The sequence below is a fragment of the Elgaria multicarinata genome, chromosome 1 (genome assembly GCF_023053635.1).
Source record: "Elgaria multicarinata webbii isolate HBS135686 ecotype San Diego chromosome 1, rElgMul1.1.pri, whole genome shotgun sequence".
Taxonomy (NCBI): domain Eukaryota; kingdom Metazoa; phylum Chordata; class Lepidosauria; order Squamata; family Anguidae; genus Elgaria; species Elgaria multicarinata.
Window position 1 is genome coordinate 187,246,435 of NC_086171.1, and position 24,398 is coordinate 187,270,832.

The 24,398-nt window shown below is 42.7% G+C and overlaps 1 protein-coding gene across 2 annotated transcripts in view; it reads left to right on the forward strand.

Annotated features, from left to right (window-relative positions):
* Positions 1 to 11,243: 11,243 nt before the first annotated feature.
* PPP1R16B (protein phosphatase 1 regulatory subunit 16B) overlaps positions 11,244 to 24,398 on the forward strand; it is a 124,775-nt gene continuing 111,620 nt past the window's right edge. Inside the window, exon 1 of one of the 2 annotated variants that reach the window (XM_063145485.1) lies at positions 11,244 to 11,358. The gene's annotated coding sequence lies outside the window, so the exon portion shown is untranslated. The remainder of the gene's footprint in view (positions 11,359 to 24,398) is intronic. The other variant, XM_063145493.1, reaches the window with a different exon arrangement.

A 24,398-nucleotide genomic window follows, 5' to 3' on the forward strand; every position in this document is an offset into this window, starting at 1 on the left:
AAAACAGCCCCCCCCCCCAAAAAAAAAGCAGGGGTGAAAGAAAGCATGTGTATTGTGCTGATCATAATCCTGTAAAGACTCCAGAAGAAGTAGTCCTGGTAAGGATGCGGGATTTTTGCTTCATGAAGAGATGCTCACAGTGTCCACTCTCAGTTATTTCAAACCTTCATCTATGATGCCATGCTTCTATATTCCTCCTCATCTGTGTTCATTCCTTTCCACTGAACAATTCTAATTTCCTTCCTAGCAGACAGTGCTCTGATCCAACATCGGAGCAATAGAAAAAGTCGCAGTAAATCAACACTTAGAAAAAGCGCAGTTTCGTTGGGAAAAGCCTGATGTGGCTGTCAGTTGACGGCTGCATCATATAAACGACAGGGCACAACTGCGCAACCACGGGATATTTACAGCATATAGACTAGCCTTAAGCCTCAGAGGAAGGGCTTTACCCTTTTAGAATAGGGAAAAAACTTAACAAGAGCCAGGAACCCAGAGATCAGAAAGGGTCATGGCCATTTGGGGAATCCCTGAAAATCTGATTGGACCCTTAGGCCTGATGTTTTGCACCTCATAGGGTCCGGCCTGGCCTTTGTGTCACTCAAAGCAATGTTCTCCTTCACAATCCTTCTTCCAGAACATTGTATCAACTTGCATTAGAATATAAATTTATCCCCTTCCTCTAGTTTTCACCCCCTCAGAACACCCCTTCAGCTTCTTCATCAGTTTGTTCTCTCCTTCACAGCACTGATTTTAAACTCTATCCTCTCCCAATAAAACCTTAAGTAACCTCCACCTCTGTTTTTATTTCACTGTGCTTATTCCCGCCTACTATCCCTCTCAATCCCTAAAGCCTTCCCAATCCTCTTATTTTGCAGCCAACATTGGATTAACAGATATGGGCAACTATACATTTCCCCCCATAAATAATGGCAGGGACACCATTATTTTTCAGCCAACCACTGTCGTTTTAACACACTGAGATAACGTGCTCTATGCAAAGCATCCGTTGATTTCAGCACACCAAGTGCTCCTGGAAACACAAGAGCAGACTACACAAGTTCCGCCCAGATCGAATTGTCAACCTTCAACAAAAGTGACAAGATAGGTAAGGGTAAATCCAGAACATAATTGTTCTACCCGCTTACCTGGCAGTAAACCCCATTGAACTCAATGGTGTTTATGTAGGAATAGCGATGTCTAGGATTGCTCTCTGACAAGGTCTGTAACTTTATTAAAAACTTGATTGATTGCACTGTTTTGTTATGTTTAAGTTAGTTCCAACGCCAGTTCCCTGGTTAGCAATCACTAGCTTCACCTCCTAGAGTCAAAACTGGAAACTTTTCATCTGTGCTTAAACTACGGTGGAAGGGCAAGGCAGGGGTGCCCTTAATATACTCCACAAGCCCCACATCCCCTTCATTTTCAGCATTATGCCCCATCTCCAGCTTTCTAACAACAGTAGTTGGGGGGGGCATCATAAAGGCTGAGTATGGATGACACGCTAATCAACAGGTTAGTGGTAATGGGAACAAAATGGAAGTCAACCATTGAGTAGCTTGTAGTCTGAACTCAGCCATTAGGTAATGGCAGCAATTACTTTTATTAGTCAATGGCCCGGTTCACATGATCATTGCAGCTGCCACAGAGGGTTGTGGTGCCTGCTGGCCACCATTTTGAATATTTAAGCTGTAGCAGGTGGTTACCATCTCGATCCAAAGGGAGAGGCGGGTAAGAAATAAATAAATAAATTATTATTATTATTATTATTATTATTACTACTACTACTACTACTACCATGGCTTATCATGACATCCGAAGCCCACAAGCGTGAGTTGTTGGCATGGTTAACAAACCACAGACAATCCATGAACTGTTTTACCGTTTGGATATTTTGTTAACTACACCAACAGCCCACTTTCATTGGGTTTAGATATCACAATAAGCTACAGCAATTGCCCACCAAGGCTTGAATATACAAAATGGCCACCAACCTGTGCTGCAAGCCACTATAGCTTAAATAAGCCACAGTGGCCTGCAGTGATTGTGCAAACCAGGCCAGTTTCAGAAAAGTCAAAGAAGCACTGTGATTTCTGCATAAGTGGGAACCTGGTCAAGTTTCCTTTCTCTTCCACACTTTTCCTGCTGTTATAAGTTTTAAGATTGATATGTAGTATCCATTCTACTTAATGCAGCCTTTCTCAAACCAGTGGCCTCCATGTGATGGACTGCAATTCCCATCATCTCCCGGCAACATTGGACACGTAGGATGGGAATGATGGGAACTGTAATCAAACTTATGTGTCTAAAATCATGCATGGTGTGGAGAATGTGAATACTGAGACATTTTCTCTCTCTCTGTCTAGTATACTTAAACTATGGAATCCACAAGATGTAGTGACGGCCACCGATTTGGATGGCTTTAAAAGAGGGTGGATGAATGGTTTTATACTGTTGTTTGAATGTTTTTAATTTTTGTGAACCGCCCAGAGAGCTTTGGCTATTATTATTTATAAATAAATAAAATTCCTGGAGTAGAGGGCTATCAATGGCTACTGGTCCTGATGTCTGTGTGCTACCGCCAGTATCAGAAGCAGTAAACCTATATACTTTAGTTGCTAGAGAACATGACAGAAGGGTGCTGTTGCACCTGTGTCCTGCGTGTGGTTTCTTGGTCTACAGCTGGTTGGCCACTGTGTGAACAGAGTGCTGGACTAGATGGACTGACCGAACCAGCATGGCTCTTTGTATGTTCATATCTGGAGGGTGCCAGTTTGGGAAAGGCTAATGTACCATCCTAGTAGTAGCGCAGTATACACTTGTTCAGTAATGTAGCTGTTAGTCAACGCTGAAAGGAATATGACCACAGCTTCTTTCTAGAGATTCTCAAGTCATCTCTATTACACTAAACACATTGTAATTTAGGGGCAGAATCCTAGGCATGTTTAGACAGAAAAAAAATAGATTTATTGTGGCGTAAATTTTGATGGACTATGATATCTGATAGCCATGATATCTGATAATGCAAATTACCCCCAAAACTTGCAATTCTATGTATTATTCAGAAGTAAGTCCCTCTGAGTTTAGTGAAACTCACTCCCAGACAACTGAGTATAGAATTGGAATCTAAACCAGGGCCAGACCTACACCTCGGGTCAAATCATTACAATCCCATCATTATCTCTTGGGGCATTTATGCCTTGTAGGACACACAATGACATTTGTTGTGGCATTTTGGAAAATGTGGAATAAAAAGCAAGAAACAGCCCTATGAAAGTGGTATATGGAATATGTAATGTGCCCCAACAGTTATCAGTGCATTTCGATACCACTATAAAGCAGTAGTGTCGATCCTGTCCTAGCCTTGTTAGCCTTCAAAGTGTCACACTTTTTGCTGCTAGCTAATCTTCACACTGTCTGTTATGGTGATATTTAAATTTCTATTCATTACTGTGTTTCTCTCCTTTAATTATTGACAGGACAAGATCCTGGAGTAGGTCATCAACTAAAGGGATATAAGGTGGCAATTCAGTCATTGTGCCACCATCTAGCTATGGTCAAAGGACAGAACTAGAATCATAGAGTTGGAAGGGGCCTATAAGGCCATCGAATCCAACTCCCTGCTCAATGCAAGAATCCACCTTAAATCATACCTGACAGATGGCTGTCCAGCTGCCCCTTGAATGCCTCTAGTGTGGGAGATTACCTCCCTGAATAATTGATTCCATTGCCATACTACTGTAACACTCAGAAAGTTTTTCCTGATGTCCAGCCGGAATCTGGCTTCCTCTAATTTTAGCCCATTATTTTGTGTCTTGTACTCTGGGATGATTGAGAAGAGATCCTGGCCCTCCTCTGTGTGACAACCTTTCAAGTACTTGAAGAGTACTATCATGTCTCCTCTTCTCTTCTCCAGGCTAAACATTCCCAGTTGTTTCAGTCTCTCTTCACAGGTCTTTGTTTTCAGACCCCTGATCATCCTTGTTGCCCTCCTCTGAACATGCCCCAGCTTGTCTGCATCCTTCTTGAAGTGTGGTGCCCAAAACTGGATGCTATACTAAAGATGATGTGTAACCAGTGCTGAATAGAGGGGAACGAGTACCTCGCACGATTCGGAAGCTATACTTCTATTAAGTACTAATGCAATACATCTATTAATGCAACTACTGAGAGACTAGATGAAAAGCCTCCCTTAACAATAAATAAGTGTTGTATTTCTATATGATAAATGTCAGTGCAGGGCATTTGCTACAGATAGTCTAGTAAATACTATACATAATTCACATATCTTTCAAACTTTGTCCCCTCTCCACCCCAGAAATATGAGGGGAAACCATCTTCTTCATACTTTCCTTTTTTCTTTTTTAGAAATGTGTATTTATAAAAAATATATTTATAGCCCATCTTTCCAATAAAAAGGCAGTTTGCAAGACAATGGAATAAAATGAACAATAAATGCAATAAAATATAAGTTATAACAACAGTAAAGGAATGAAACAGCAGGAAGACATAAAATTCAGATTTAAAAACAACAACCCAGGGATATTAAAATTTAGCAGGTTGGCAAAGCAAATGCTTGTTGGAACCAAAAAATATCTTTACAATGAATTGGTTTAGGTCAGCCTTCCCCAATCCAGTGCCCTCCAGATTCTTTGGACTACAACACCCATCCTCAAGCACTGGCCATGTGAGCTGTGGCCAATGAAAACTGTAGTCTAAAACTTCTGGAAGGCTCCAGGTTGGGGAAGGGTTAGGGTCAGACTAAGAGAGAGGAAGCTCTGACAGTTCAGTCCTAAGCATGTTTACTCAGAAGTAAGTCCCATTGCCTTCAATGGAACTTACTCACTACTAGTAGGTGTGTTTAGGCACTGCACCCTTCAATCTTGAGCAAACTGCTGATATTTCTCTGTCATTTCCCGTCTGTAACTTTCCTTTCTGCTTTTTAGGTCAGGTACCTGGAGGAGTTTGCTCCATCTGGGTCACAAAGCTGTGTCAGATTCTCTCATCTCCTGAGAATTTTTCTCTCTCCCTTATCTAGCAAGGATACATTTAAGGCATGTCTATTTAGGTTAACGGTTTTCTCCTCCTCGGAAGTATTGGTCTTGTAGCCTGGTCAGATTTACTAGGAGCAAAGTAAAGGAAGGGAGGACATCTCTTGAACTTTGTAGCGGAAGGGATTTCAGTAGGTGCAGCTTGTCTTATAGGGATGGGCAAAGCCACGCTTGCCAAAAGCCCAACTTCTATACCATTATTAAAAGGTAGGGTTGCCAGTGTTTGGCCTGTCCCTGTAGCAGAGCTTTTAACAGTAGTTTTATCTCTTGCAATGAACAGGTGAGAATATTCCAACCACGAAAGGCTTCTGCACAGCCACAGGCATTCCATGCTCAGGAGCAGGTCAGGTCTTTCCCTCACCCTGATCAGTTGGCAACCTTAATTAAAGGCACAGGAGTCTTGTCCTCCTTCGCCTCTGGTCACCTGAACCAGGACAAATTCTACAATGGCTTGCAAATCCCCCAAAGCCACATATTGTTGCTTTTGCTATAGGGAAAAAGTGAAATTGAAGCTGCAGGCCAAGGAAGATAAGAAAAGGGCCCACGCAGACTGTAGATGCATTGTAACATTACGGGAAATGGGAGAAAGATATTCCTCCATCTATAGAGTTTTCAATACTTATAGTATTCCTTACAGGAAAAGAAATAGGGTGTGGGGGGATCTCCTGCTATTTTTTTTTCTTATCAAGAAAGAGCACACAGATCTCACAGTAAGCCTAGAGCTGAGTATACATGGGAAAGCTCTAATAAATACCTGTTTACTTGGGCTTACCTTAATAGACCCACAATTTTAATCCAAACCTCTGTCAGTTGTACTTAAAGCTCGGACCTCTAATTACACTAATGAACTCCCAAAGGCAGGAAGCTGTATGTCTTTTCTACAGTACATAGAGGCTTTGATTGAACATTGGCATTATTGTCGAGTGGTTTAAGTGGAATACTTTGAAGAAGGATCTCCAACTTCTGCTTCTGATTACACACTGTCTCCAATGATTTCTTTGCTTCGTTGATTCATTAATTTGTACTGAGTGCTTTGAGATTGTTTGACAACCTAGAAGTACAGAACGGTGTTAATGCACCAGCAATTTGAATTTTACTGCTAAACTTGGCTATAGACAAAACAACAATTCCTTCTCTATTCAACAGAAGGAATCCATGTAAGGGCAAACAGGCTTCAGATATCAAAACGTGCTTTAGGGAAAGGGAGGTTCATTTAGTTGCTTCCATCTGAGCCTTCAGGAAGATCATCAAAATGATGTTATTTAGAAGTGTTTTTATGCTGTCTGATCCCCGGAGTTCTATTATAATTCCACTGGGGTTTTTTTTTTTTAGTAAGTTATTTAAGGCACAAATCTGTAGTTGTGGGCCTTTTTACGGCCTAAATATACATAGGATTGTACGCTTAATGGGTTGGATCCAATGCTGGTCATCTGCTAATGGAATGGATTTTCACTCCTCCTGCAGCCACCTGTGTGCCCCCCATCTGCGCCAGAGGGTTGGGGAGGCCTCTGGAGCAGATTTGGGGGCACATGGGAAGACTGCAAGAGGGAAGAGAGTAAGGGGACGTCCCGTTGTGAGTGTGGAAGTCTGTTCATGTGATATTTGATTTAACTCATTGTTATTGTTTTGAGTCATATACGTGTGTGTGTGTGTGTGTGTGTGTATTATTGGGTACATATATAAAGTACAATTACAGTAGTTATGCATGATACAATTACAGGGTAAGGTGATAAGTCTAAAACTTATGTTTTTTATATTATGTTATACTATTTTGTTGTCTTTTAAGTTTTGTCTTGTGAGGCACCTGCAGAGCTTTGACTAACGGGCGGCATAGAAATGTGATAAATAAATAAATAAATAAAAAATAACCTTTCTGTAAAGCACTTATCTAAACATTTTACCAGTTCTCAATAGCAACCTGTTTAGGAAGTCTTGAAAATAACAAGTTTTTGTTGCTGTTTCTACAAGATCTCTAGCTCGATATGAAGATTGTTTCTTTCATTGTTTCTTTTGAGGCTTTCATTGTTGCATCACAATTGATAAACACAGTGCCAAATGGAATTCAAAAACAATATTATTGACTTGATTTATGCTAGAAAAAAATGCAACATCTTCCTGTTTTTCAAGCAGTATGAGCAACTTGGCTTCAGCTGACTTCAAAAGATCTATCAGCAGGGCTGGGCAGAGGGGGCCCAGTTGGCATGGGCCTACGATTTTGAGGGGGTCTACTCCGAGGCCCCTGGGCAAAGTTGCTTGATTTTTCTGTTGTTGATGATGAATTTGCCCAAAGAAAAGCACGTAAAGCATTTCTGAATGTGAAGAAGTGATGTCTTATATACATCTTGAATAAAAGTGCTTGCCCTTAATATTTTTTTGTAAATCGTTCTAGTTCATATGTATTTAGAAATGATTAAAAATACTTAATGAGCAGTTTGAAATGGGGCCTACATTTCCCATCTGGCCTGGGCCTACTACCAGCTTTGCCCAGCCCTGTCTATCAGTCTCTAGCATGATGGAAAATGCATACAGATCTTTATTGTAATTCAATTATGTTTTTAAAAACCGCTGCTTTAAGACTAGAGTTAAGGCTAACTCTCATTGGGTGAAGCTCCAGAAAGCTGGGAAGCTAAGTTGGATGCCCTAACACTCATAGCACATCATCAGTAATGATCTTGTCACAATGTCATGAATTGGGCTTGCTTACAACGTACCCTCCATCCACCCACACTTTTTCTTGGTCCTTCAGGCCCAAATCCAGATGGAGAGGTTGGAATGCCTAGTACCAGCAAAGATGTACCATATTGTCCTGATCCTGTATTGACTTCTGAAGCATCTGAGCCTTACTGTATTACCAGAGGAATCCTCTGGTGAGTTGACCCATGGTTGTATGTGTGTTCATTCAGCCCAGGTATGCATTATCTGTACTTTGAATTCTAATATACAAATCAGGTATGAAGAGATGTAGTCAATAGCCCTATTCAGGCATTTGAAAAGCTCAAATGTAATGGGGAGATGATTTTCAAATGTCTGAATAAGGCTAGATTCTCATAACCATCTGAACAGGCATACATAGTATGGAACCCACATTCAGTGTAATATTTGAACAACTTACTGTGAGGCCCAATCCCTGCACATACTTTCTCCTCCACACAGAAAGGAACAGAAGGGATCAGGGCCTTGCATTACATTTCTGACTTTAGAAAGGCAGCACAAAGGCCCCAATCCCCACATTTTATTTTCCTACCAGATGGAAAGTAAGAGTAGGGATTGTGATCCTTGTACTGTGTTTCTACTGTCAGAAAGATAGCAGGTGTCTCTGATCTTTCTACTGCTCCCATCTGTCCCTTCTATTCTCCCTATCCGAAATTCCCTGAGGGTCAAATTCCATGTTACTTTAATGCTGTAGATAGTAACTACGTCTTAAAACTAAGCCTGATATGGATAGGGACCCAAGTATGTGGGGGGAGGTAGGGGATATAACCCTTTGCTTCCCCCCACTGTGGTTCCTATCCAAATCACCCACCCATGCATGCAATTTATATTACAACTTTCTGACAATGTAAATTGCAGGTGTGGGCCCTCCAATCCAGATTGGAACTACTGGGGTTGGGGGATTTAAGATCTCTGCTACTATCCATGCTAGGATCCCAATCTAAGTACTAGTAAGTGGTTTGACCTGAGAGGTCACATTCCATAACTAAATTAATAGGCATTGCTCATAAAAACCAATGGATTCCTTCTGCCACACAGACTCTTTTTGCAAACACTGGAGTACTGGCTTCAGAATGTAATTGAGCTTGCACTGCATAACTCTGCCAGCAGTTGCTACCATAGGCTTCAATGGGGAAGGAAAACCTTAATAACTTTTGAACTGCTGTTCAGAATTTCACCAAACCAATTAAGGATGGCTGCCTTCTTCAACAAGTCTGAATAAAGTACATTAGTAACTTTTACCAAAATTTGAAACACAAAGACATGTATCCATCTATTTAAAAATCAACTGAAAAGAGTAAATGTGTCTATTTTCAGCACCTTTTAACTCACTGTACCTGTGGCAATTTATATTGGATAGGCTTGAAATTTGGCACAGTCACATAGCTCATGGATGCCAAGTTTCAAAATATTTAGTTCAACAGAATTTGAGATCCCCCCTTTTTTTGGCAGTTTGCTTTAACTAAAGCTGCACTCCTTTGCCCCTTTAATGATCTCTACCCAAAATGAATATCTGCCTTCATTCATGGGAGTAGAGTTAATTTCCCCCCCTACTTGTAACTCAAATTTCATGGTAGGGGTGCGTCAAATTGCAGTCTTGTATTCAACTAGGCTTTTTTTTTTCTCTTTCCGTTTGCTGGATTGCATGACAACAATCATTCCTGTGGCTAAAAGCCACAAATCCCATGAACTGGAATGTTTGCATGTAAGCCAACATTTGCAAACCTCAAATCAGGTAAACTGGAGTAATTGGATTAGTTCTTCCTTTTCGTAGGGGTTTATACTACTTCTGCTGTCCTAGTAGCTTGTGGTGAAGTTGCCTATGCTGATCCTGCGAATCTGTTTCAACTACCACTGGCAAAGGATCAGCATCTTGGTTACAAGGTATTCTGATTTAGCGATGATCATGCGTAACTGTTTACATGCACTAACTAGTGAGAAGTTTTCATACACAATTAATTTTGGTGGTGCATTTACAGAACATCCCACCAGATTATGCCCTCTATCTAAGTGCCCTAGTTTGCACAGTGCCTTGGAGTGTTACTAGAAACCTCCTATCAAAAACGTGTATGGCTATTTCAGGTCAATTCATCTCTGCAGCTCACTTCTCGGCCAGGGGTGGCTCTCCTCTCTACTTACTGGCTCCCCCAGTTTTCTGGTCCTCTCAGATTCATGGCAACCCCGATTTCCCAAATTGCCCTAGGTCTGCTGCTGGCCCTCTTAAAGCTCAATCACACCCGGGGTTGAAACGCTCCCTACCTTTGCTTCTCCGCCTGTTTTCATTCCTCAGTTACTTCCTCTTTTCAAAAGAGGATATACCCAATGAGCACGAGGCCCATTGAGTCCACTGCTCTAATGGCGCTGCTTCTCCTGCACATAGCAGGAGAGAGCAGCAATTCCAAGTTTAAAAATACATCGGACTTAATGAGGGTTTTTTTGTCACACAAGGAAGGCCAGAAGGCGTGCGGGAGGCAGATGACGTCATATGAGGGACCTGAGCAAACTCCATGAGTGCCCAGTAACGAGAGTGTAATAAAACGCTGGTCGGATGGAGATTTTAGTGGCCATGCCAGCTGGGGAAACTGCAGACCTGGATTAACCTTTAAGCAATATCAGCACATGCTTAGGGCACCAAGGAAAGGGGGCACTACAGAGTACCAGTACCATAGCTGTAGCCATCTAATTTTAAGGAATTCCAGGTCCCTAGAAAGGGCCTAGCAGCATATTCTAAGAATTTTTTGCATTTACATTTTTCGCCTTATAACAGTTTTATTAAAAAATGCATGAAACAGTGATGAAAATTTGTATGTTTTCCCCTGTTGCCCTAGTTATAAGTAATTAGTTTATATTGGTTGCTGCTATTTAGTGTTAAATAAATATAATAAAAACAGTTTATATTTTATATAGTTGTGTGTTCTGGCATGGGGGATGGCCTTAAAGAAAACTGGGTTTTTAATGTCTTATTTCACCTTCAGCACTTATGAAGTCTTAATGTCTTGCCGGCTAAGCAGTGGAAGGGCCAAGGCTGTGTTTAGGGCATCAGCTGGCCTTAATCCGGCCCTGGGACGCTGGAAGTCGTGGCTCAGCACCATGTTGGGGAAAGACCGCACTAGGGCAAGTCAGCCAATCGCTGCCATTGCGCTGCGTGACTTAGGACTGCACCCGGAACCTCTCTCGTCCCTCCTGCCTGCCCGCCTCGCATCCCCTGCTATCACTGGCGGCTCCTCACCTTCCCAGCGAGCGCTCAGCATCTCTGGTCCTCCTCCTTCGCCCTCGCAGAGCTCCGCCTCGGAGGAGGGAGCGGGGCGGGGCCTTCAGAAAGCGAGACCCGAAGGGCGCTATCACCAGCGCCGGCGGTTTTTCCCTCCCCCGCGGGTTAATCAGCCAGCCAAAGAGCCGGGTCTGCTCCGGCGGGTTCGCAGTCGCTGGGAGCTCCCCGTCGGCAGGGGCTTCGCGGCTCTTGTGGCCAGAAAAGCCGCCGGCCAGCCCGCGATCGGGCTCTCCCGGCCGAGCTCCGGCGTTGAAGGGCTGCAGCTGCGGTGGGTGCTTGTGGAGGTGGCTCCGGCGGATCTCGGTTCCTGCTGGTGAGTTGCGTTCGGTGAGTGACGGAGCAGCTGCGGCGTGAGAGGCGATTGGAGCGGGTGGGTTGCCGGCGGGCGGGCAGGCGGGCGCGTCTCGCATGGAAGCCCACGACCGCTTCTTTCGGCTTCGCCAGGGCCGCGCGGAAGCATCCAGGGAGCGGTGGAGGGATTAGACAAGTGGCGGAGCTGGAACAAGCTGGCGGTAGTTCCTGTGAATTACCTGGAGGGATTCGCTGTGAATCGAGCTCGTAGATTAGATTACACTATTATATTTATATCATCATCATCATTATCATCATCATCATCCTTCTCTTCCTCCTCTTGGATATATTCTTTCCTGGCTCTTTGGGTAGCATCCCGTGTTAGTCCTATCTAGAGTAGACCCATTGAAATGAGCGAGACTGAAGTTAGTCACGACTAACTTGGGTCCCACACTTCTTTCAACGGGTCTGCTCTATGTAGGACTAACATTGGATCCTTCCCTCCAGGATGGAGAAAACTTCCGGCATTTTATTTCTGAAGTTTGTAAGCAAAGGTTGACGAGGAGGCGTTGGGACTCGCGGTTGGCCCCAAGCCGCATTTTTCCTCACCTGCAGTGTGGCGCCTGATTGGGGGGCACTCGGAAGCCTCGTTCACACGTTCAGCGTGGGAAGAAGGGGGGGGGGGAATCGCGTTTCCCGTCTCCGCTTCCGCCCTGCATGAGAAGCGGTGTGTGCGCGGGAAGAAGAGGAGGGAGGCACTCTGCACATGGTTAGAGATACCTTTCCCTTTAATTTTTGTTTTGGATGTTGTGGGGCTGACCTCAAATTCGACACATGCTCGGGCATGGAGCCTTGACACAGATGGAAACCCGACTTGTAAGCTGATCTTAGAGCAAAGAGGGAGAAGGTTGGAAGACCTGACAGCTGAAGCGTGGGGGAAATCGAGTCCCTGTAAAAAAGGACGGAGAGAAGGAAAGCAGCCCTAAACCGTGCCCTTAATAGTAGGGATGCGCTGTGCCTAACATGTCTTTTATGTTTCTTCGGAGCATGTCTGAATGCACTGCCCTGGTCGCGCGCGCGCGCGCGCGCCTGCCTGCCTGCCTGCCTGCCTGCCTGTATCTGTTTTTCCGGCAGCTTGTGGGAGTCGCCTTGGTCTGGCGGGTTAGATCTCAAAGCCCTGGGCAGGTGCGGCTTTGCGCTCTCCCTCCCCTGTGCGTGTTCCTGCTCCCATTGCGTATGTGGCTCAGCGCTGCTCTTCTGCATACCTCTGGTGAATGCCCGTCCGCCCGTTATTTCCTGAACCCCCCTCTGCTATTTCCATTCCATACCTCCACCCCCTCCTCCGAATACTGACAGGATGGAAATCAGGTTAGGCTGAGGCTGGGGTTATGATGCCGCCACCCCCACCCCACCCCCGTCGTCGTTAACAAGCGAGAGCAATGCTGAGATGCCTCGTAGTTCTCCGAGGATGAGGCGCAGCAGAGGCATAGAAAAGTTATGGTGGAAACTGGAATGGAGGGGTAAACTGGGATTTTAATCTCTCCCTCTCTCTATGAGAAGCTTACTCTTAAAATATATGTTTATATATTATTTATTTATTTATTTAAAGCATCTTTATCCTGCTTCTCACCTCACAAATAATCCGTGAAACAGGACATTTTCTGCTCATCGGTTTACAATCTAAAGAAAAGCCATGACACACAAAGAAAAAGGAATAGGGAGGGAAGAGGAAAAAAATACTATCATTATCGTTTTAATTTCTAAGAATTCTTGTTTTATATAAGTTTTTGCTTCCTTTTGCTCAAGGGTCAATTTACATGTGTATGGGAGGGGGCCAACAGACTTGATGCTGACCCCACCACACCCAGCATGTTGTCTGGAAAGGGCTTCTGTGTTCTGTTGCTTGAGGACTAGAAGCTTACTTTAAAAAAAATAATAATCAGAAGGTCAAAACTAAGATCCTTACTAAAATCTGTATTTTAGATTTTATATGTGGAATCATGGCAGATGAACAGCAGTGATGTTTCCTAACGTACAGAATATCTCCTGGATCTGTTAGGTCACTTAAATCTCTCCCTCTCGGCTACATATGGTGATGATTTCTTTATATTATTTTGCTTGAATGTTCACAGCCAATGATGACTGTTGCCCAGGAGCAACTGCTGTGATGTCACGGTAGGTTTGGGCTGGCAGAGGCATCACAGCCACTGTGGCTAGCTGCCATGGGTTGCTGTAATGATGCACCCTTGACACACACCCCCAGGGTATTTTGGTGATAGATGAGGTTGTAAAGAGCCCCTTGGATAATCTAGTTCAGCCCTCCTACATCAAGGAGGATAAGGCTGTGCATGTTAATCCCTGTGTATTACTTTGGTACATGAGCGAAGCTTCTTGCACTGCGCCTCTGGCTTTGGTGTTATCGGTTTGCATAGTTTCCATTATCGCAGAGTGGCAGCAATTTTAGATTTTCGTCTTCCTGCTGTCATTCTTCTGTCTTTCAATTCCTTCACTTTGCAGCAAAGGCAGAGGAACATTAAATCTAGGTACCATTCTGTAGTTAAGCAAAATGTGAGTATTATTGAAATGAGCAGCTTTTTGAAGAGTAAGAAAGGAGTTCTGGAGCATCTGGCCTTGATTGACTGTCTGCTGCTGCTGTGTATCTTGAAGTGCAAACGTCAGTGTAAAAATCTGTTGGGGGGTGGGGATATAGTGTTTCAGAGCTTGGGCTGATGTATATTGTTGATATAGTGGTTTGAAATGTATGTGAATTTTGCATGTTTTTGTGGTTTTTAATTTTTGTATATTGTTTTAAGTGTTTTATCTTACGTAAACCACCCAGAGAGCTTTAGCTATGGGGCGGTATATAAATGCAATAAACAATAATAATAATAATTAATAATTATAAGTGCAGCTTCTAAACCAGCCTTCCACAACCTGGTGCCCTCCGGGTTGTTTTTGCTGTTTGTTAATATTTATATACTGCTTTATTTGTTTTTTAAAAAACCATTAAGGCAGTATACAACAAGTTTAAACAATAAAACCCTAAAATGAAAACCCCAAGAACATTTAAAACAGTAAAATTTAAAAGTATATATTTTAAATGTCTAAGGGCTTTTCTATCTAAACATCTTATTCACGTTTAGAGAGAAGGTGGATTCCTGCATTGAGCAGGGGGTTGGACTCGATGGCCTTATAGGCCCTTTCCAACACCACTATTCTATGATTATATGAGAAAAGAGCACCATGAAAACTTAATGGCGCTATATAAATTATTATTATTATTACTACTACTACTACTAATAATAATAATTACAACTTCCAGCATCATAGGACCTTTTTCTAAGTCTGCATTCGGACAACACAATAGTCAATGGTGGGTTAATAGTCAACTCCATGGTTGATTATTGAGAGGTTACTCCCCACACAACATGATTATTATAATCAAGCATCATGTGGATTAAGGCCACCATTGAGTTGACTATTAGTCAACAGCGTGTTTGATTGACATCAAACTTCTTCACCCCCTCAGTCTTTCCACTGGTATCCCATCAGCCAGTGTGAGTTCTGCCAGCTGGACTAGAGTGGCCGCTGCCGTGTTGATCACTCTTGTCAGGGGACTCTGGTTGCTGAAAATAATCCAGCTGTGTGCACTGAAATAGTCAATGGTGCCCAACACACGACACGATAACCAACGGTTGTTCAAATGATCAACTCTGCACAGCGTTGGTTATTTGCATTGGTTATTTTAGCGAAGTAACCAACCGTTGTGTGAAAAAGTCCTGACAGACAACACAATAACCTACCGTTGACTATTTAACCCACTGTTGGTTATTGTGTTGTCTGACCTCAGTCTAAATGTGTATAGGATTGTTCCATAAATTGAAAAGAAGTGCCTTTATACCCTTTCTAAAAGCCAAGAGGGTGTGAGCCAATTGTAGTCCCATAGTGTGGGAGTGACACAAGAGAAAGCCCTTTTTTGTCTGCCCAACAAATGGGCTTCTTCAGGTAATGGCACCTTCAAAAGGGCCTCTCCTGCAGATCTTAATAACCGGACAGGTTCATAATGGGAAAGGTAGATCCCTTAGATAGTGAAGCCCTAAGCCATTTAGGGCTTTATAGCTTAAAACCACCATCTTGAATTGAGACCAGAAAGCAATTGGCAATCAGTGCACATCTTTCAAGACAGATGTAATATGGTCCCCACACCATGTGCTGGATAACAGTTTAGCTGCGGCATTTTATACCAATTGATGCTCCCAGATGCTTTTCAGGGATAGCCCAGAGTAGAGCACACTGCAGTAGCCTAAGCATGATGACTAGCTGAGGGATGCTGGAAGTTGTAGTCCAACACATCTGGTAGTTACCAGGTTGGGGAAGGCAGCTGTTCTAAACCACCTAAGAGACATTGAAATTTAATGTTGCTTATCATTTAAATAGTACATCTGATAATACAAAAGAACACATAACAATAATATTTTTCATTATAAAACCAAATGAAATTACTATTTATGTTTGTATTCCGCTCTATTGTGTGAGCTTGGGTGGGTAACATCATTAAAAGCAGGTGGCAATAAGAAAATAATGATTAATTAGTGACTAAGCCCTCTCAGCCATTCCCAATCTAACTTAACCCAATTTTGTAGTACATATAAAAAGACCTTTGGACTGATTCATGTATACAAGTCTCAATGCTTTATTGTTATTTACAGTATACACCTCTTTCTTTCATGGAACATAAGGTGACACTTATGGTTCCCTCCTGCTTTTATCCTCACAACAACGTTGTGAGGTAGGTTAAGATGGAGCTTCTAGTCCAAGGACCCCACCGAGTCTCTGGGTGGAGATTTCAATCTGGTTCTCTCTGGTTCTATTCCGGCACTCTAATGAGTACATCTTGATGATTTGTGTTAAAATTGAATTTACATATTCTGGACACCACATCATATGGACTTCTTGAGGTCTGGTCTACACATGAACAGAATGAAGTAGTAGAATAGACTGTATACCACCTCAAACTAGGGATGGTGGTGGGGAATGGGTATGAATGTGGAGGGAAAGGCACTGTAAACTAAGATGGAGGGTTCAAAGTCCGATGCTCAAAGGAAGGAAGAATATTTATTGTGCTCTAGGCGTTTTGGAGAGGATGTCTCCTTCAGGAGCGGTTTTTGATTCTTTTGAAATTCCTTGACTACAAGAACGACAATATTTTCTTCTTTTCTAGGAAATATTGTTGTTCTTGTAGTCAAGGAATTTCAAAAGAACTAAAAACAGCTCCTGAAGGAGACATCCTCTCTGAAAAGCATAGAGTACAATAAATTTCCTTTCTTCCTTTGAGCACTGGAGTTTGCCTCCTCCTTCATCGTTGGTGTTGGGGAATGCCATTTTGAAATTATATTAAAAGCAAAACTCCCTGCAAGTAGAAAACTAGCATGCAGGGAGCAGGCTGGCCTATAGCCTTTCTTTCTTACATGCTAGCTTTTTACTTGCAGAGAACGTCTTCCTGTGGAGGAGCATTCAAAATTAGTATTCCCCTCCCCCCCACACACTTACTGTCTGAAGCAGTACAGTTCATTCTACCACCTCAGTTTCCTGCATGGTATATGAGGTGATAGAGCCAACTGTGGTAATAGATCTGAGATGGCTCATGTACACCTGCGGGTCACCCACTTGATGCTGCAGTCACTGAATGGCTTACATGCATGTGTAAGCTTTCCCTGCCTTAATGTGGATTATCACGATGCTGCTCTATTTAATTGGTTATTTTTATTTAATTATTTTTGTAGTTGTAGTTAGTTGCAATTGTTTATTAACAGTGACTTTTGAATAGTTAATTTAATGTTTTTGTAGGTAAACTGCGTCGACATGTTATTATATTAAGTGGTTTACAAATATTATAAATTGTGTATGTGAACCAGCGCTGAATCACTTCAGAAAACAGATGAGCACTTACATGTTAGACTATTTCCTTACTTTAAAAACCAAAAACAACACCCTTCACACAGATAACTAGCATATTAGGTATAAAGCTAGGAACATGGGAAGGAATGTTATACCAGGTTGGACTGTTTGTCCTGTAGCTCAGCAGTATCTACTTTAACTGGCAATAGCCCGCTATAGTGGAGTGCTCCTGTTCAGGGCTTCAGCCAGCCATGTCCTTTCCCACAATACTCCATTCCTTTCGCCCTTCCCATAGATTTATGCCCTCACTCCCAACAGACAGTCAAGATTCTGTGGCCAGAATGAGCATACTCTGTCCTCATTGAGCTCTTTTGATTTTCCCAATCCTTAGGGCTTCCCCCCCAAAAAAAATGTTTGGGGGGACTTCTGCAAACCTTGGGGTTCCCTAATGCCTGCTGCTCTAGCTCACTTCTGAGTTTTGATGGAGCTGCTTGGTTTACGTAAGGATTCACACATGAAGAATGAGCTTGCTTCTAGTATTTAGGATGACGAGGTCTAGAACCTTGAAGTGGGCACAAAAGATTCTAAGAAACTGTGCTCTCATCCCACCGAGGGGTAAGCCACTATACTCTCAGCCAGTTGCTGCTTCTGGACATTGTTTTCCAGGGAAGCTTTGTGAAGGATGCATTTCCCTAATCGGGAGCTGCTTCAGATGTCATTAGACGTGTTGGTGAGCAAATGCACAAATGCCTTGTAATGTCCAAAGTGGAATTTATACTGGAAAGATGTGCAAACTTCAGCTAAGCAAGCAATGTTTTGAGAGAGTCCAGAGCATTGCTGTCTGCTTTGTACGAAGACAGATAAAAGTCTCCAGATGACTGACTCAGCTATAGGTACCAAACATTCCAACATTTGATTGGAGAGCCCATATTTCAAAACAGTGCAGCACAGCAGATGTTCATAGCCAAACTAGCCCATTAGACTGTTTTCACAGGTGCTACATATATACACACACATTTGTTAGAATAACGTGTGTTTGATTGGAAACATCTTTTCTGTTATACCACATCAACATTTGCTAGTGATGCATTCCAGATTGAGGCTGCAATCCTAGCCATGCTTACATGGGAGTAAACTTCATGAAACCTGTTGAGGCTTGCTTCCAAGTGAATTGGGATAGGACTACTCTGTAAGACTTTCGAAGGGTGCAGTCCTGTGTGCATTTACCTGAGAGCAAGCCCCACTGAAATGAATGGGGCTTTCTTCTGGCTACATGTGCATAGGATCACATCCCTTGTGAAATCACCAATCCTGTTCATGTCTACTCAAAAAGAAGCCCCACTGAATATAATACAATTGAATACAGTTAGAATTACTCCCAGGTAAGTGGGCATACGATTACATTCATTCACTTATTCATCCATCCATTCATTTTCATTTATTATATTTATATACAGCCCCATGGCCAAAGCTTTCTGGATGATTCACAAAAATTTAAAATACGTTACAGAAAGTACACACACACACAAAAGTATTTGCATAAAAATGTATAACACACACACCCACACCATATATCTGAATGATTTTTTAAACAATCAGCCCAAGATGGCCCAAGATGTAATTAAACTCTTTATCTGCTGCCAAATACCTATGAGAAAAAGGCAGCCTTAAGGGGGATTTGGGTGTTACCAGAAACGTAAGTAATCAACTTTGTAAATGCCTCGCCTTTCTCCTTTTGGGGACATGGAACTCAGCTGCAGATTGATGCCATATAGACTAAGAGTTCATATAAAATATATTCTTTCTCTCTCTCTCTAAGCTTAGAATGCACACAACAGTGATTTATAACCTTCTAAAAGGAGCTCACTGTGGGGACATGCACAGGATTTAGAGGTACCCCCACTTCCAGGCAAGTTCCTCTTAAGGCATTACACTGGAAGAGCAAACACGAAGTGCAAGGCACCCATGATCTCTTTGTCAGCAGTTTTTAATAAAGTGTGGAAGTGGCTCCAAACTTCAAGGTTATGGTTATATTAATGACAATTGCCAGATTGAAATCTGGGGGAGAAAGTCACAACTTTCTTGTGAGAGGGAGTTCGTGAAATGCAAAGCATTCCTAGCTTGTTACTGTTGCCACCAGGGTTTCTAGGTGTACAGTGTTGAGTTTAGAAGCATCCCAATGCTGTGGACGTTACCTGACTGACCAGGGGAGGGAGGAACAAGCATTTCTCCCTTAATTTTCCCTGATGAGTTTGTTACCTTGTGTGTATCCCAGCCAGGCCCTGCATAAGGACAGTGCCTGTTAATGTTCTCATCCCCCTCCCTCCCTCCCTCCCTCCATTTTGAAATAATGTTGTGCCCATGGCACAATAACCTGAGGTGAGTTTTCTGACCCGGGTCAGCCCTGATCAATTTTCTTGATCATTTTGATCACCTTGCCAAGTGGCAAGCAGAATTTGATCACCCAGTTTCACCAAGTGAAAACGTATAGTTGGGTAAGTGATGAAATGGTTGTCCATATGGGCCTGTAGGGCTTCTTCAGATTAAAGAGAAATCACCTTTGCTTATGGGCACTTTGCTTCCTGCTTCTCTTGCTCAATTGTAATGAGCTGGATTATATTTATTACTTATTTATTTAAAACATTTGTATCCCGCCCTATATCATTAAGATCTCAGGGCGGCGTATATGGGAGGAGAGGGGTGACCATGTCGTCTGTAGCTAAAAACTTTCCCTCCTCATAGTACTGAATGGGATATCATCCTCTAGTGGGTGTTTTGTAGTGCAACTTCAGCTGTACACGGTAGGAAATTCTGAGATATTTCAAAAGAATCGGGATATCCAAGTTTTTTTGTTAAATGGAATAACCAGGGGAAGGAGCGAGAGACATACAGGAGTTCCACAGCATCATCAAAATGACCCACACTTCCATGCGGGGCCAGTAACAAGCATGCTATAAATCGCTTGTTTAGAGAAGCCGATTATCAGCCCTGAATGTTTGGGATAGGGCGAATACTAACAAAATCTAAACAAAATATTGCAGTGTGGAGTGCTTCTCAAAATCCCAGCCACTCTTCTCTCCCATGTTTATTTTTCAGCTTTTCTCTACCCCCCCTGCCAATCAGTCAGTCAGTGACCACTGAACATCCCTTCAGTTTACAATGGGCTACTATAGGGAGTTACCATCCCCTTGGGATTATTTTTCTAAATATTGTTTCTACATCTGAAAACCTCAGGCTTTCCCCAAGCCTGCTAATTCCTCCCTCCTGTACATAGGTGTTATTATTACGGCAGTGTAAGCAATGGCGCACACAGCCTGGACATCAGAAATGGACAGATAAGAACCAAAGAAGAGCTATGCTGGATCACACCAGAGGTCCATCTAGTCCAGCATTCTGTTCACGCAGTGGCCAGCCAAGGGGAAACCCACAAGTAGCCCCGGCACAAGTTCTTCCCCCACCTGAGGCAAGAGAGCAATTGCACCACCACATTGTGACCCCCATCCTTTCCCCTTCCCTTTACTGCACTGCACCCCCACCTTCCTCCTGCTGCCGCTTCACCCCCTATCCCCTTTCCTTCTCCACATTGTGCCCTTCCTGCATCACACCTCCTTTCCACATTGTGATTTCAAACTTTCCTCTTCTGGCATCACGTCTCCTACCCACACCTTTTCCTGCGTCATGCCCCTCCTCTATCCCTCTTAACTTTACTGCTCAGCCATGAGGCCAGGGAATGCAGCCCTCACAGCTCTTCCAAAAGCCAACCAGGCCGAAATGCTTGGCTCCCAAGCCAGGCATGGGAGGGGTGTCTGAGGAGATCTTTAAAAATTGGTGTTACATTGGCTGTTCTCCAGTCTTCATAGAATCATAGAATAGCAGAGTTGGAAGGGGCCTACAGGGCCATCGAGTCCAACCCCCTGCTCAATGCAGGAATCCACCCTAAAGCATCCCTGACAGATGGTTGTCCAGCTGCCTCTTGAAGGCCTCTAGTGTGGGAGAGCCCACAACCTCACCAGGCAACTGATTCCATTGTCATACTGCTCTAACAGTCAGGAAGTTTTTCCTGATGTCCAGCTGGTACACAGCCTGGTACACAGGCTGATGTTAGGGACATGTTACATATTTTTGTTGGGAGAACAGTAATTACACATTGGATATTTTTTTTAAAAGAATCCTAGGATGGATACCATCTGGGTCTGGTGATTTATTAGCTTTCAATTTTTCAGTAATGACGAGAAAGTCATCTTTTGCCTCCACTATTTGCCTCAGTTCCTCGGATGCCCTTCCTGAAAAAATCAGTTCAGGGACAGGTATCTGTCCTACATCTTCTACAGTGAAGACAGATGGAAATAATTCATTCAGCTTCTTTGCAATCTTATTTTCCTTTAATGTTCCTTTAACTTTGTTGTCACAGAATGGTCCAACTGCCTCCCTAGCTAGTTTCCTGATTCTGATTTATTTAAAGGATTCTTTATTGTGGCTTTGATGTTGTTAGAGACATGCGCCTCAAAATGCTTTTCTTTTTTCTTTCTTTTTTGGTGCATCTCTTACGGCCTGCTTTTATTTCCTTTGTGCAAGTTTGAGCTCTTTTTTGTTCTTATTTGGGCAAGACTGCCATTTTCCAAAGGAAGCCTTCTTTTCTCTAATAGCTTCCGTAATAATGCTCATTAACCATGCTGGTGACCTCTTGGAATTGATGCTAACTTTCCTAACCTGTGCTATACATTCTAGCTGAGCTTTTCTTATTCTGGTTCTGAGTAACCTCCAAGATGAGTTCTTGGCTCTTGCTCTATGTTATGGCAGGTCAAAAAAAGTTTCAGGGCCTGTTCAGACAACACTCTCTAAGCTATGGTTAAGCTGCTAAGCCTTTTGCAGCAATGGTTAGTGAGCATGTTTAAACTGTGGTTATGTAACCAGCATGGTTAGGAATGGTTCACATGACACACTAAGCCATAATGTTTAGCTCAAAATGCTTAACCACCATGGCTTAGCAGTCATCCAAATGGGGTCTAAATCTGACAAGAGGGTGAGTTATTGTGGGCTCCTGTTTTAAGATGGAATTGGATGGTCTTCAGGTTCCTTCCTGCACTATGAAAAAGGAAATGTTGTGGTTGAGTGATGTCAAGAGATGGAGGCTAATATTTTATGAATTGGGATTTTCAAAAAGCATATACTATCAGTCACATACAAAGGCTTATGCTGAAATCTAAGCATAACGATTATCCGTATTCTCTTCTGCTGCCCTCATCCAGCTGGTTCATTTCTAACAAGGTTTCTTTATTGAGAAAATGACCTCGTGTGGATTCTGTTGTGCCCATGGTACCAGCTTTGTCTTGGTATCTTCAGTGTCTCTTCCCCCCTCCTTCTTCCTTTTTTGCTGCATCATATCTAGGGTGGTTTCTGCATGTAAAATAAACAGCTCTGTGTTTTTAGTTACTGCCTAATACTTGACTGTCAGCTATAGAGCTGTTTCTTGCCCTACTTTGACTGAATGCTAATGTTCATAGGATGTTTATGCCAGTGTTTGGCAGTGGTGCTGATCATGCTGTTTCTGTTCTTTACATCTCAGTGATAATTGTATTTCTTAGTCATGATCGGTTTTCCCTGGATGTATACCAGCAGAACACTACTGAATTGTTCTCTGTGCCTTACTTCCTTCGAAACCTAACTGCGTCTCTCTATAAATTCACTTGGTGCCATCTTAACTTGATTGAGCTCCATTTCCACTGAGATCCAATTTGATCTGCTGGTTAAATGGTGGCTTTCAAAACATATATATATCAGTTTTGTTTGCCAGGGCTTTTGATGAATGATGCTGCTCTTTGCAGCTAGCAATTGGCTTGGTTTAGTTATGGCTTTATGGGATTTTATTGTAGACGGTTTTTAATTTTTCTAAAATACCCTTGAGGGTCTGTCATGATGGAACTTTGTTATTATATTTTAGTTTATCCCTCCTCCCAAGTCTATATCTGAAATGAGACTGTACTTATTAAGGAAAGCACAGATATGAAAGGTCACTGGGAGGAAAACCATAAGTAGTCCTAATCTAATGCTATACATTTTCTGGATTCCCATTTGCCCAATAAATAGTATAACAAAGAACATACTTATATGGGCAAGACTCAAGACACTTTGGTTTTGACCCATTGCAGTCTCTTCCATGTTTTTGGTTTCTCACTAGATACCTTGTAGGGTGGCCAGTTGTTTTATTTTACAGAGAACAGCTCTCTATTTGAAGGGGGACCATCCTTGATTTGAAGGTGCCCTCTGTTTGAAAGGTTGTCCAAGTCCAGTTTAAAGATAGTGACCCTGTCCAGACAACATGCTAAACCATTATGGTTAAGTGCTTTGAGCTAAACATTATGGCTTAGTGTGTTGTGTGAACCATTCCTAACCATGGAGGCTGCATAACCACGGTTTAAACACACTCACCAACCATGGCTTAGCATGTTGTCTGAACAGGCCCTATTAATACTAAGAACTGTTGCCCGTCAACATCCAGTATCTGGACAGAAGATTGAATAGATGGGTTGCCTGGTCACAGTCTCCCACAGAATGGTGAGATGTACTTTGTTTCTATTTAAAGTATAAGAAGTAGTTCTAAATTTCCATCTATACAAAGAATTAGCCACCCTATATGGCAATAACCATGTGTCACTTGATCCAAATCTCGGTGATTGTTAGTCGAAAAGATGTACAAAATCATGCATGGTATGGAGAATGTGGATAGGGAGACATTTTTCTCCCTCTCTCAAAATATTAGAACCTGGGGTCATCCCATGAAGCTGATTGGTGGGAGATCCAGGACAAATATATATGCCTCTATCGTTTTCTTTTCCCAAGCTAACATTTCATACAAATGGGCATCTACTGCTAACAAATTCAGAGTGATATGTGTTTGAGTTTTCTAGGTATGAGCTAGCTCAGAGTTCTTCACTGCAACGCCCAAGAGCAGCTCCCAATCTCCACAGGGGCATCTCTCCAACTTTCTGTCTCATTCTCTTTCACTTTCTTTGCAGTAGCAGCTTCCTCTCATCAGGGCTCTATACTATTGCCTTGTTTGGTTTTAGTGGTCGGCAGGCTGCTGTGATGTGGGCTGCTGGAGGAGGCATCAGGGGTGGGGAGTCAGGAGACCTGTTGCTCATTAGCTATAACTTAGTTGTAAAGGTGGGTGGGAAGGA